Below are 13342 nucleotides of genomic sequence, written 5' to 3'. Positions count from 1 at the left end.
CGCCACGGCCGGGTGATTTCAGGCGAGCGTTGGGGGACCCCAATGGCGGGCGAGTTTAGATCTCCGTGGAGGGTGGTACTGTTACGGGGGTCCCCGTCTGGAGACCAGTGAGGCAAGCCTGTGCCGGGATCTGGCTCCATGTCTCCGTGGATAGCCAGACAGAGATACAGATTGATATGCTGCTCATGGTGGAACCACAGGGAGCTTGTTAACTGAGTTTCTAGGCAATGCGTCTCATTTTACATGTACATAAATGCATCATATTCAAAAGGGGATAATATGATATTAATATTTGTGCATTCTAGTGCCTCTGCACTGGGTTCTGTGATTTAATCAACTGGCCGTGTGTGGGGGTGAGAGGATCGGTGTGGAGGCATGGATTTAAGTTACAGAAATATACTCTTGTGTGCATTGTCAGCAATAACAATTGAGTCTGACCCTTGGTCATGGTGGAACATCATGTCTTCCAGTCAAATCTTCATTTATAATCACTCTTATGTCTGAGGGTGATCCATGAGTAACCCCTGATACTAACAGTCAAGCAGATATCAGGTTAAATCCGCATTAGATGTCATATAGCTTCAGCAGCGCTCATCACTTCTGTAGATTAACCCCATAGGTCACTCCTGAACTTCTCACCAGAGAGAGAGGGTGGACGGGGGTGGTGAGAGAGAGAAGCCACAGAGCCCATGATCATAGTGCTCCATAATTCTATCATCCCTTGTCTGCGTGTGACTTACTAATCCCAGGAGCAGGTCGTATCCCGCACTTGACCCCTCCTTGATCTTGACATTGGGCCGCTCCGTGAGCTCGTAAAAAACAAAGGAACGTAGGGATGGTGCTAATGCATTTGTCCCAGACAGAATAGGTCAGTGGAACAACAGCTGACATAGCAAAGCAGGAGATCCAGCAGACGATGATGATGAGGAGGAGGATGATGATGATGATGATGAGGATGAGAGCGTTTTATCTCAGAAATGCCCCCCAGGTGTGAGAGGGGGGGGGGGGAGTTGTGTGTCGTGGCCCGTCTGTGTGTTTACTGGCAGTGTCAGGTGGCGGTCAGTCCCATAGGACACACACCGCACCAGAGTTTATCTCCAAACGGCAGGGAGAACTGTGACTCGTCTCCGAGTCCCTCATTTAGAAGGGACAAAGCCAGCAGCTCTCAGGCAGGCAATCAGAGGGTCTCTGATGCTGGGGAACATCCACCATATGGCCTGGGTTTGTTTGCTGGGGTAGGGAAGGCGTGTTTATTTCCCCCGAGGTGCAGGCCTGGTTGTGGAGCTTTTACACCCTCTTTGTGTGAGTCTCTCCCTCTCCCATCTCTCCCTCTCTATTTCTTTCTTTTCTTTCTTTCTTTCTTTCTTTCTTTCTTTTTCTTTCTCTCTCTACGAGGACAGGCTGTCTGTACTCTAGCTGTCGCCTCTTTTAATTATTGACTCCACGCTTCACTAAATCATACCGTCATGAGTGTGTGTGTGTCTGCCAATCTGTCGTCTACTGTGTTTGGAGACACACAAGTGCGGCAGTGCGAGCGGAACCCCCTTGCGCCATGTAAATGGGCTGGGTGTGTAAAAAGGTCCTTTTGTGTTTTGAATTGTGTGTTTGTGTGTGTGTGTGTGTGTGTGTGTGTGTTGGGGGTGAACGGTGGAACAGTGGGCCGGATGTGAGGGGTTTGTATGGGAAGAGCACCTCTCCCTCCCCTGGGGTCTGCACCCAGAGCCACCCTTTGTCTGAGCCAGCGCCACACGGCCCTCTGCTAGAGCCCACATGAATGGCCATTAGGGCAGCCGGCTGTGCTGCAGTCCCCTCCACCGGTGTGTCTGTGTGTGTGTGTGTGTGTGTGTGTGTGTGTGTGTGTGTGTGTGTGTGAGAGAGAGAATGGAAGAGAAAAAGATGCAAGTAGACAATGGCTGAAGTGGCTTCATGGACTTGTCTCTTGCCCACTCTCTCACACACACACTTATTTTATCTCCCACACACACACACACACACACGTTCACAAACATCTAAAGGATGTGTGATGCTTCATAATCCAAACTGCCAGACCAGTCAACCCTGATTTCCTTTTATCCATAAAGCCCATTTTTCCTTTCCATAATCGCACATTTGAACCGTTTTTGATTTCCTATGAAAATGAAGAAATTGAAGGAGACAAGGAAAGAATCTGTGGGGCAAAGGACAAGAAATAATATCATGAATGGAAAACTGCTGAGAGGAAGAGTAGAGACTGTTATTCCTCACACGGCCCCTTAAGCGTGTTTTTAATAAGGCCTTTTAATTGTGTGTATTTGTGTGTGTGTGTGTGTGTTTCGTTTGACTTGGGCAAGTGGAGGATGCTATCAGAGTGGCATTTCCCTTCTAGGAATTGCTCTCATTTAATAGACGGGGGGTGGGGGAGGGTGTGGTGAGGCCCTAATGTTATCGCTGACTTCCAGGGATTTACTTCAAATGGATGTTTCAGTTTGCCTCTGTGGATTTCACTGAGTTCGTGGTAAGCTGGAGAGAGATCCCCTGGTGATAAAGCCATGATTGGCTTTATGGTGCAAGCTGTCCCTCTGACTGTGTGTCCCCTCGCCACACACACAGACGCACACGCACACGCACGCACACACACAGGCAGACAGACACACACACACACACACACACAGACACAGACAGACACACAGATGCAGCCTAGCCATCATCTGCTCTTATACCACTCAACACTGGAACAGGAGAGAAAAAGAGCCCTCAAATGCACATGCACATAACAGTTCATAAACATAATTATAGAACTACTGCAAATTGACACTACGAAGGATGGAGGTTTTTTTGAAAGACAACACAGTAGCTCTCTTTATATCTTTCTTTTGCACACACACTCAAGTACACATTGGTATAGCCCATCCATTAGCTCTGATACCTTTCAACATGACTGAACAAATAGCCTTTTCATGTAGCAGACACACACACAAACACACCTTTTAGGTTTGCATCTGCTCTGACCACTTACAAGGCAGCTAGAGAACAAAGAACACAACCACCACAACAGCACATGCACACACACACACACAAACACACACATTTATATTGTATACATAGATTCAATACATTCCCAAAACCACTTAACCCATGTTTCAGGATTAATCCATGTCATATGGGACTGGGCTTGTTTGGGCCCCTGGTGAAGTGAAACGCAGGTGGTCATGTTGCAGTGGTGAGTGAGCTCACCACTGGACGTGCAGGATGGCTGCGACAGGGTAGAGGAAGTCAGAGCTGGCCATTCGTGGGAACATTGGCTGGTACCACCAATCAATTGTAATTGACCCTGAAATAGAGCGCTATTGATTGGGGCTTTTATTTTGGCGGACACTGGATATCCTGCCTCTGGTGGTGATGGTACTGCTGCTGTATGCGGGGTTGTCATGACAACAGTGGAATTTGAGGAGCTTGTCTGTCCGTGATGAACTATCTCCTCTCACTTCTGCCGTCCACCCCCAACCCCTTGCCGCAGTGGACACTAGCTAGCGCACAGACAAACACAGACGCGTCCACTCTGTCTCGCAGCAAAGCACACACAGGCATGTGATTCGCTCTGACTGATTAAGTATTCAGAGCCTCTACTAACACAAGCGCCTGTCGTTCAGTCACTGTCCAGTCTGTGGCAGCGGCGCAGTCATATTCCACCACTCTGACTATACCATACCAGGCGAGACGTGCGGCTGCTGTCACGCCGCTCTGCGTCTGTCACCACGGGCGACCAGACAAACACAGATGAGGCGTAGACTCTTTAAGAATTCAGTGCGGCGGCTCAATGCTGATTTCCTCTCGTGTTTGTTTTGGGCTGAATGGAGAAAGAGTGACAGACACCCTGCCTTGTCTCGGGGTGAGAATGGATACTTACTTTGAGTTCTCGAGTGACTGGCTGAAGAGACATGAAGGCAAGGGCATTATGCCCGATGCATTGTGGGATAAGTGCAGAGAGAGAGAGGGAGGGAGAGGTAGAAAGACTGAAAGAAAGAAAGGAAGAGCGAAGAAGGAGAGATTCTGGGGGCTGGTCACTGTGACCAGGGTCAGCACTGATTTGCAGCTCTCTTTTGGATAAACACCAGTGGGCCTCTATCAATAGGCATGGGGGGGGGGGGGGCATGCGGTGGGGGGGCTCATGCGGTGGGGGCGGTCTGATTAGCATATTAATGTGACTAATACTAGCCCCAGGCCCTCCCCCTCCGTTCTTTTGGATGCTAACCCCCCTTTTGTTCCTCACTGCTCTTGTAGCTGAGCTGGGGTGCACACACACACACAGCCTCTCTCTCTGCCTCACCAGCATGTGTGCGGGCTTAGTGTGCGGGCTTAGTGCACATGTGCTCTCCTCACTCTTCTCCTTCCTCTGCTCATCCTCTGCTTTGCCTCCACTACTAACCTGCTGTCTTTTTTCCTGCTGCCAAGCCAGTGCATGCATTTGTATTCACTTACACTCTCCTGAGTTGTTTTTCTGCCTGTGCGTTTGTTTGTTTGTTTGTTTGTTTGTTTGTTTGTTCGTTCCCCTTCTGCGGTGCTTTTCTCTTTGGCTGTCTCTGTGCAGTTGCATGCGCTCAAAAGTGTCTCTGTGTGAAATTGCTTCCAGTCTTCGCTGTTTGTTCTCCTCCTTCACATTTTGTTTGGCCCTGCCTCTGTTGTTTCTCTACCTCACACTTTTTTTTGTTCCTGCTCTCGCCTTCTCATTTTCTCGCTCGCTCACTCGCTTGCTGACCCCGTCCCATGCGCTCATGCTCTCCTGTTGCATGCTTTGTCCAGTGATCTCTGCACTGTAGTGGGACAGAGGGAGGGAGAGAGGAGGAAGAGGGGGTAGAGAGAGGGAGAGAGAGGGAGAGAAAGGGTTGGGTGTCAGAGAGTGCTGTGGTTGCCGGGTGCCGGGGCAGGATTAATATTCCGGGGCAAGGCTTGCATTGCAGCGGGAGGCTTATTCCCAGCCGCTGCTCACCCTCTCCCTCCGTGGCTCTCTAACGGGCTTGACCACGCGCCGCACCACTCCACCACCACACTGGACCTCCCTGCAGACGGACTAGCGCCCACAGGAACCTGCTCAGTGTTTGGGAAAAACGTTTCTCAATGGAGCCTCTACAGCAGGAGTTGTGGTCACGCTGCATCACGGAATAGGACTGTACATCAGCTTGCGTGGATTCACGGACTGGTCTTTTGAGGAGCAGTGTGCAGCAGGAGTAGTGTGTGTGTGTGTGTGTGTGTGTGAGAGAGAGTGTGTGTGTCGCTCCTATGCGTTTCTGTGAGAGCGCTGCTGGATGCTGGCCAGCAGCGCCGGCGCCGGCACCAGGAGCGGAGAGACAGCCGGCCGGCCGCATGGAATCCCTGGGCTGCAGCCCCTTCCCCATGTGCTGGGCCAGAGGTACCCGTGCGCTCACCCCCCACTCTCCTCCTCCCACATCTCTTCCCTTTCTTCCTTTCTTTCCCCCCATCCTCTTCTCTTCTATAATCTACCCCTCCACCCATCTTTATTTGCTTATCCTGTTCTTTTGAACTTTTCCCCTTCATCTGTTCCCCAACATGTTTCCTCATGTTATGACCCTCGTGCTATGGACTTAGACTCTCTATCCTTTTTCTCGTCTTCCTCATCGCTCTTCATTATCCTGTTCATGTGTCCGGCATCATGTCTGTAGTTTGCGTGCCCTCTCTTCACCGTTATGGAGTATCAGTGTGTCAGTGTTGATGCTCAGTATTATGGCTCTCAATGGCAGTGTGTGTGGGGTGATTTGGTGGCACCGTGGCCCACTGGTTAGCACTCTGGACTAACCAGTGGGCCACCGGAGGGTTGCCGGTTCGAGCCCCGACCAGTGGCAGCGGCTTCTCCTGACGGACGACTCAGGGTGATGCTGAGACTCATTAGCTCATCTACTGTACACTGCCGTGACACTTTTCATTACTGATCACAGCTACAGTGCCCTACAGCTCACCAGTGGCTTAGTTTTGACAGGTTGTTGTAATCCTTACGTTTTTAATGATGGTGCGAAAGGTTTTTGCTTCAGCTTAGCTGAAGGTGTTTGTAGCCCATGCGATTTGCAATGTGTATGTGTGAGAGAGGGAGAGAGGGAGGGAGAATTGTAAATCAATCGTGCTGAAGACATTTCACCATCTGTGCGCATTCATTTTCTTAGCGTGTAAAATGTCAGGCTCAGCGACTCTGTGCTTGTGTGTGCATGTGATTTGGTTTTGTATGCTTACTTTCACACTTGTCTGCATTGATTTAGTGCCCTCGTACTGACCAATCACAGGCCTAGATTCAGCTTTTACTTCAGGCAGGTGCACCTGTTTCTGTTTTTTTATGAAAACAAATTAACTTGATCCTATAGAGAAAGGCCCCTTTTAGAAACCGGGCAGAATTGTTGAAGCATGCTGATATCTAAAGTCTGTTCTGAAGCATATTTGTTTGGGACCTTTTATTTATTTGAATAAATGGATGAGTCAGAGGCTCACAGTCTGCTGCGCTGTCGGAAGCCAAGCCAGTTTGTCACCCTGTGCTGAGCTGCTTCCTTTGGCAACATCCTCGTTAGGCGGCTGCTTGTTAGTGGGCTAAGACGCACCTGGGTGATGCAATGCTGCGTTCCCCATCACCTTGCTCTCTTGGGCGCCTGTCATCTCCTGTAGTTGAGGGAACATGAGGACATGCAGACATCCGTTGTCATAACATCTGCAGCAAAGATTTCAGACGGTCATAAAAAAAGCTGTATTTATTTATATATAAGGGTCAGAAACCAAGCATTTATGTGATAGCTTAATTCTTAATAAGAGCATTAAGGAGGGACCCCTTATATGTAAATGTGTGTGTGTGTGTGTGTGTGGTTAAGGCTTAGGCTAGGTTGGGGTTGCATATAGCTCAGCCATCCAGACCCTCTCTATATATCCCGCTCAGGTTGCAGTGTCTGTCTTAATGCAGCAGATCCAGAGATTAGGCCGTGCTGTTTTCACAGCAGTGGAGTGAATCCCACGAGAGACGCACACACACACACACAATCAGCGTTCCTGCTAATGGACCCCAGCCCACTGGGAGATTTCAATGATTTATGCCTGATATTCCGACATCAGGGCAGGGTTCTCACCGCCAACTTAAACCCGGTCATGTTTAATGGTCTTGCTACTCCGATGTTTCGTCAGGAGTCACTCAGGAGTGACCCAGGATTTCTTGGTTTAACCCGACACCAAGAAGTCACTCAAACATGGCCTCATTAGGTAATGGAACCCATCAAATCCATGCTGTAATGGGAACCATGATGCTATAGTGCAGTGAAGACTACATAACTAGATAGTGTATGCTAGATTGCCGAATCGTATTTGATAGGGGGAGCCTAAGTCCACAGGTTCTAGATGGTGGCTAATGGCAGTGTTTATGCATTCCTGTGCCAGAGCTTGTTAAAGATGGTGCAAAAGGAAGAGTGAAGATTGTTGGGTGGATCTCTTTTCTGAGCACGTAGCCCTTGTGTGTGTGTGTGTGTGTGTGTGTGTGTGTGTGTGTGTGTGTGTGTGTGTGTGTGTGTGTGAGTGCTCTCTGGTCTTGGCAGCATGGCCTGGCCCCGTCATGCTGTGATCTATGGGAGCCGGAGGGCCCATGTTTCACCAGTGTAAATCACCTTTTCCTGAAAAGATAAGCCGCCACAAGGCTCACAAGGCCTGATGCAGGCAGCAGATTGGTTAAAGCGGCTAAAAAGGCCTGATATGTTTCTATATGTTAATGTTTTTAAGGCCACCACCCCCCACTCCATCCCCGTGTGATCATGGAAATATCTCCTCAAGTAATTGCACTAAGTTGTTCTGTCAGGTGGATGTTTGTGTAGAGGTCTAGATGTTTGTAGATGCCTAGCCCAGCCCTGCCTTTGTAAACAGCTCAACATTGTGTAGTACAGTAGCCAGACTAAGGCATGGGAGTTTACATCATCCCAACCACTTCCCCCAAGCAGGGACAAACAAAGGCTAGAACAGAATCGAAAACAATCAACGTCAGTTATAAGTGATCACTGTCTTCCTGTCTTCCTGTCCCTTGCTCTACCAGTGTTTTGTATCACGGCAGCAATCACCTAGTTTGGGCCACAGCCTGGCTCTTCCCCATGCTTGCTCATGAATAGAATAGCTCTTGTTTTGTGCAGCGATTCCCAAAGTTTTTTTTTTCTTCTCTCCCCTCCAAGCCTCCCAGGCTGTAGCCTACTTGACAACTTGGCGCCGAGAGCCAAATCCCTCCCTAAATAAATTTCAATAAATCTGCAAGTTTTATTTCGCAGGGGTGAGTCTCCTCCTCCTGCGGCGTGGTTTATGCAAACACGGGTTCACCCGAGGTGCGAGGTCGAACACTTTGTCAGGTGGGAAAATGGCTAATCTGGCCCGAGGAATGGATGTGGTCGGCTGGTAGGCTGTTTGACTGGCAGCCAGAACATTGTCCTAGTGGAGATTATATAAACCCACCACCCTCACCCCTTGGTGACAAAATACAGTCTCAGCGTGTTGAGCACACAGCCACACAAACACAGTATGTACTGAATGCACATTACACATTAACTGACAACATGCATGCTCATACTGTACATATAGACACATATACACACACACACACACACACACACACACACACACACACACAAATGGCTCTCACCCAGGCTTAAAACCAATACTGTGTGTTGTCGTTGCTGACCAGATGATCTGTGGGTATTGGAGAAACATGGGTGATTGAGGGCAGCGCAGGATTCTGTTCTGTGACATAACATAACCTATTCTTCTCTGACCCAGCAAACACGATTGAGTGACAATATCCTTGTTCTGCTGCTCTGCTAGAGACATTTATTGATGACACCTCCCCACACACACCCCCACCCCCATATTATTTTTTGTTCAGACCAATGGTTCTCATCCTGCTCTCTCAGCACTCTGGGCTGTCCAGCTTGTGCCTGTCTGAATCCTTTTTTTTTTTTTGTGGCTCCGCTGTGTTCTGTCAGGGTGCCATGTCTTTCCTCACTGATGCCTCTTTTTTATCACTGGACATAGAGAGCTACTTTTGTGTGCCGCCATGGTTACCCAGCAGCCACACAGAAAGGAGACGCCACAAGATGAGTGCCATCCGACGTGAAATTTCTCTTCTTGAGGAACACCCACAACTGCCCTCTGGCCTTTGCTGCTGTGCATGGCATCCTGGGTGCCATTAATTTAGCTTTTTCTCATAAAAAATATATTTAAAGGTTTTTTTAACTACATCCATAGATTTTTATCAGCCTGACTGTCATGGTCATCTTCTCCTAAATGCACCACTGCACACATACTGGAGATGGAGATGAATGAAGTGCAGACTTAGAGATTCAAGAATGATCATTTTTATCCCAATGTGTGCATTCTTCTCCTTGCTATGAGGATTCCTGCTGAATAAGTCTAATTCCTGTTGCACACAGGCCAAGCCCCTTTTAATGTCTTTCCTGAGCCTCATAATGTTTTGGGCTGCTGGCAGTTGGGCGTGCTTCAGCATTGATCTGACAGGGCTCAGACGGTTAGTATTGTCCAGCTTCCTGAGTTTCCTGCACAGGGATTCTGTGCGTCTCCTGATAAAAATAGCTCTTTTGTCTTCGCAAATTCGGCCGTTTACTTTAGCCCCCTTGAAAAAGGCACTCGAGTCTCTCTTCAGTGTGAACACTGTGTCCTGACACTGGAGCCTCAAGCAGAGATATCTTGTAGTCTTAGATGTCAGCTGTGTGTCTCAAAGAAACTTTTGTCTAAAGAAAATAATTTGTATGAATTGAAGTCCTACTGTGGTCCAACACAGAGACTGTGGTATGTGATCACCACAGGGGGAGACTACTGTGGAATGTCTTCGCAAAGCCAGATTTGTGCCTCATTAAATTGAGTATTAATGGCTTTCATGTAATGAGCTCATTTTCTGGTTATCAATTTTTTAAGCGACACTGATGGATTTTAAGAGCTCTCCCAATTAACTCTGTGAGGATTTTTTTTTTTTTTTCATTTTGTCTCTGAAATGTACATGTAGCTATTCAAGGGTTAACATTCAATAAGTGGAGAAGTTAGCTGTGTAGGACCCACCCTGTGGCTGTTTACATTGGCCCTGTTCCCACTAAGCCATGCTGGGCTTGTTTACACCTTCATTCGACCAATCGGCACTCTCAGGGTTTTCCGCTACTTACGCCAGATGGCCAATCACAGGCCTTATCCCTTGGTGGGCCACTCCCTCCCTCCCAAATACCTGGGAGGCTGAGTAGAGGGAATGGGGGAGAGAGGAGAACAAGGCCGCCCCTGCCGCTCCATGGAACCTGTGCGTGACTCAGTACCCGAACTCGCAGTGTCGACGGGCATTGTGATAGACAGGACATGACGTGTGTCAGAGGAAAGAGGTTTGTATGTCTGTCCAAGAGAGAAAGAAAGGAGAGAGACATAGAAAAGGAGAGACAGAGAAGACGGTCAAGAAAAGGGACTTTTTTTTTGGGGCTGCTGTCTAAACCCCAGACAGAACACCCCATGAGAACTACATGAGTCTGACAGCTGTGACATTGGCTCCGACTGCCTCAGGAGAAGTTGTACGTCGCTCCTTGTTTTCGTCTTCTGTTTCTGGGTACGCTCATCCTATGTATTCAGAAGACTACGGCTGCTTCTCCCCACGACATTCCAAAGTGCCATGCGTTTGCTGGCCCTTCATGCTCAAAGGTAGGAGAACTTTGTCAAGACAAATAGTAGTCAGGTTCTCATTACATTATGTTGCCTTTTCATTGCCTCTTGCTTTCATTTCTATTGAAAAAGACCGGGAGTGTCTTATCATTCTGTGCAGTCGTGTTTTGTCTTTAGCTCTGTATCTGAATGGCCTTTTGAAGGCTTTCTCATGATGTTGTGTGCTTAGTGTGGTCAAGTGGGTGTGGTGGTGTTCTCTGTGCTCATAATAATACGTGGGGGCTTTTGATGTCCTGTTGCCCGACTCATGAGTGCCGTGTTTATGAGCGGAAAGGGCAGGCTCAACTTTTACAGTGACCGCACTGTAACATGTTCATACGGCACAATTTGGGACCTTTCACAGCTTAGCAATCATCTCTGAGTGTTCACATCAGGCTGCATTGGGACAAAGGGCCGTCTCAGTTAAGTTGGGTTGTGAAAAGCTAATGTGGACAGTGTTGAGTATGAAAAGCTTTGTGTGTCTGTGTGATTGCTAATCTTGGTATACTAAAATCATGTGTCCATTAGAATTACCAGATTGATAAATGCTAATCTATATAAAATGTTTTGTGAATAAAATACCACAATCCAAAAGAGAACTCGCACACCAGTAGTAGCTGATGCAAAGATACAGAAAGTTAATTTCATCAAAGAATAAAGTCCAAAGTGCTCAGTGCTCCCCGGTCATGTGCAAAGCGTTTTTCGGTCATCAGACCATCCTCAGTGCAAACTTCATTTTCACTCTTTAGTTCACACTCTTTTGGATTGTGGAACTTTAAGACTGGAACTAATGCACCCGCCAGGCCTTGAGTTGTTGGCACGATACCCTGCTGTTTTCCTGACTTGTGAATAAAATACAAAATTTATTTATCAGACTATTCTTGGGGGGTCATCCTCCAATTTAACTCAATTTGTTAATAGTGTCATAATTATATTGAGGATATAAAAAGCAAGCAAGCTAAAGTGTTTGTGACTAATTGAGATATTGAACCAGTTGGCAGTGTTGGCCTGTAGGTCTTATTCAGTCCAGCACTGTTCCACTGGGTGGTTCATGTGTCTGGGCTCTCCTGTTACTGTTAGCATTAGCGAGCGCGAGGCCCCACAGGGGCGTGTGCACTGGCTACAGAAATGTGTCTAATCTGTCTCTGTAATGGCTTGAGCAAACAAACAAGCTCGATGGCAGAAGGGGCGGGTGGTCTTTGTGTGTGGGGGGGGGGTGTGTGCAGATGACCAGGAGGTATGCAGCTCTCACTGACTCCGGAAGGACGGAGCGGCCGGGCCCCGAATTGGCGCTCTGATCCTAGCAGGACATCTGACGGGCTGCCCCTACCCTGCCCTGCCCTGTCCAGCCATGTCCCCCTGCTCCCATCCTGCAGTTATCAGCCAGGCTGAAGATATGCACTTGTTGACAGACCCAATCGGGTGCACATTATCACAAGTAATTGCACAGCAGACACCATAGGCGATGACAAGTATTCATATACAGTATAATATCTATTTATCGCTCCTTGCTACCAGTTGCAGGCCGTTAGTCTGCACACTTCCAGCACGGAAGAATTGTTATCTGTGACGACGTAAACCATGCCACATCCACTGTAATTCCCTTTTTTCTGGAACTTTAGGAGGCTTTAGTGGTGAAAGGCCTCTGGTTCCTCACTGGCCACTAATTGGGAGTGTGTGGAGCGGGTTTATGTCCATATCTAGTAAAACGAAGGCTTTCTCCTCACAGCACTTTCCCTCTCCCCAGAGCACACGCACTGTCGCCCCTTAACTTCTGACGCCTCTGGAGCCAGCGAGCCCCATGAAAATGAGTAGTGCTGACTAAAAAAAAAAGTCTGGGTTTATTTTTACCCTCCGCTCTCCCTCCCTTTTGGATTCAAGCGCGTTCTCACCCCAGAGTCTTAGACTGGCGTCGGTGCATCAGGAACCCGTCAAACACTGGCCTCTTAAGCTGCGGACTTGATCCCTGTTATGTTGTCACCATTTTTTTGTGTATTTCAAACAGTGTTTTCTCACAAAGGGACCCTTTGGATGTGGTTGGACTAGCATTCCGGGCTTCTGCCTGTCATGACCATATCACATGCAAAGGGGTGCAAAGATCAAACGGCAGTTGTGATTGGTTTTGTGTTGTACGCTACACCGTGCATAATACTGCTTTTTTAATGCATGTTTGAGCCACTCTGAGCAACTGCTCTGAGGGAGACTTGACTCCATGGCAGATTCCTTGGGCTCAGGTTTACAAGGAGACTGTGCAGATAAGCAGGGCAACCTTTTGATCTTTAGGTCACACTATGTTCCATCTCTTCTGGTCTCTCTCTCTCTCTCTCTCTCTCTCTCTCTCTCTCTCTCTCTCTCTCTTTCTTTTCTCTCTCTTCTTAGTTTTTCTCTCTCATGTGTGAAATCATATTTGGATAGGTTTCCCCCCTTGTCGACGATTCTCACTTCAGAGCGGGTGTGATCGTGGAAAGGACAAATGAGAATTTCACACCTCAAATCCCTTCCACATTCTGCCTTTCACAGCTATAAATCCAGTGATCCACCATTCGCTCCTTCTCAGAGACACAAATCACACGTGAAAACAGAGGTGTGAAGGCTGCCGAGAAAGCCAGTTTTGAACAGTTGTTCTCCGTAAAGTGTTATGCATTCAATATCCCTACTT

General features: G+C 48.1%; 1 protein-coding gene across 29 annotated transcripts in view; it reads left to right on the top strand.

Annotated features, from left to right (window-relative positions):
• ptk2aa (protein tyrosine kinase 2aa) overlaps window positions 1–13342 on the top strand; it is an 89871-nt gene that overhangs the window by 28038 nt on the left and 48491 nt on the right. For 9 of the 29 annotated variants that reach the window (XM_048230003.1, XM_048229997.1, XM_048229996.1 and 6 more), the window contains exon 1: window positions 10272–10683. The exons of 3 other annotated variants lie outside the window; for them this stretch is intronic. The gene's annotated coding sequence lies outside the window, so the exon portion shown is untranslated. Of the gene's footprint in view, window positions 1–4854; window positions 5387–10269; window positions 10684–13342 lie in introns of those variants that run through there. 17 more of the 29 variants (XM_048229986.1, XM_048229985.1, XM_048229983.1 and 14 more) reach the window with 6 other exon arrangements.

The sequence above is a fragment of the Alosa alosa genome, chromosome 20 (assembly GCF_017589495.1).
Source record: "Alosa alosa isolate M-15738 ecotype Scorff River chromosome 20, AALO_Geno_1.1, whole genome shotgun sequence".
Taxonomy (NCBI): Eukaryota; Metazoa; Chordata; class Actinopteri; order Clupeiformes; family Clupeidae; genus Alosa; species Alosa alosa.
Note: the sequence above shows the minus strand (reverse complement) of the source record. Positions and strands in the feature narration are given on the sequence as shown.